This window comes from Oryctolagus cuniculus, chromosome 4, assembly GCF_051225735.1.
Source record: "Oryctolagus cuniculus isolate XC-2025 breed Fujian yellow rabbit chromosome 4, ASM5122573v1, whole genome shotgun sequence".
Lineage (NCBI taxonomy): Eukaryota > Metazoa > Chordata > Mammalia > Lagomorpha > Leporidae > Oryctolagus > Oryctolagus cuniculus.
Window position 1 is genome coordinate 103,186,270 of NC_142870.1, and position 969 is coordinate 103,187,238.

The following is a 969-nucleotide window of genomic DNA, read 5'->3' on the forward strand; positions in this document are numbered from 1 at the left end:
GATATATAAATCTTGTTAGATGAGCTTTCATTGGAGAAAAACTCTTTCTATATATTGTGGTTCCAACCAAAATAAATCCATTACTGTGGGGAGCAACTCGGACTAGACTAAGTTACTGGAATTAAGACTTATTCTATGCATCTGCTCTCCCACAATATGGCGCTGAGAAGAGAGAAACAGCTTCTACACAGCTCCCTCCAGTTCAACCAACAAACTGTAGGAGCTGCTCCTGATTGGAGGAGAGCAGCGTACTCGGCGTGTGGGTAGCAGAGTTGGGATTGGTGGATGAGGACTATAAAGGAGGAGAGAGACAACATGCACCAGGAACATCTGAGGGAACACCTGTGCAGCCCCCGAGAGAGCCGGCCGGCGGTGTGCCGCTCCCCCGCGGAAGTGGGGAAAGTGGCAGGGGGAACCGCCCTTCCACGGAGGTGGAAGGGATGGTAGCCAACCCGGGAAGAACCAGCAGCAAACCCGGGGAGGGCTGAGCAGACGAAAGAACAGTGCAGGGTCCTGTGTCGTTCCTCCACGAAGACGGGGAGCGACAATTACAAATAATTTGTCAGTTTCTTGTATATATGATATAAGAATCAACATTTCCTACAACATTTAAGATTCATGCTTTAGATAAGTTAACGTAACTTCTGTCTGATCCATTTCTATCACATGTATTTATTGGACTGCTAAGAAAAAATATTAGGGCTGGCGCCGCGGCTCACTAGGCTAATCCTCCACCTGCGGCGCAGGCACCTGGGGTTCTAGTCCAGGTTGGGGCGCCGGATTCTGTCCCGGTTGCTCCTCTTCCAAGCCAGCTCTCTGCTGTGGCCCAGTAGGCAGTGGAGGCTGACCCAAGTGCTTGGGCCCTGCACCCACATGGGAGACCAGGAGGAAGCACCTGGCTCCTGGCTTCGGATTGGCACAGTGCTGCCGGTAGCAGCCACTTGGGTGGTGAACCAAGTCTCTCTCTCT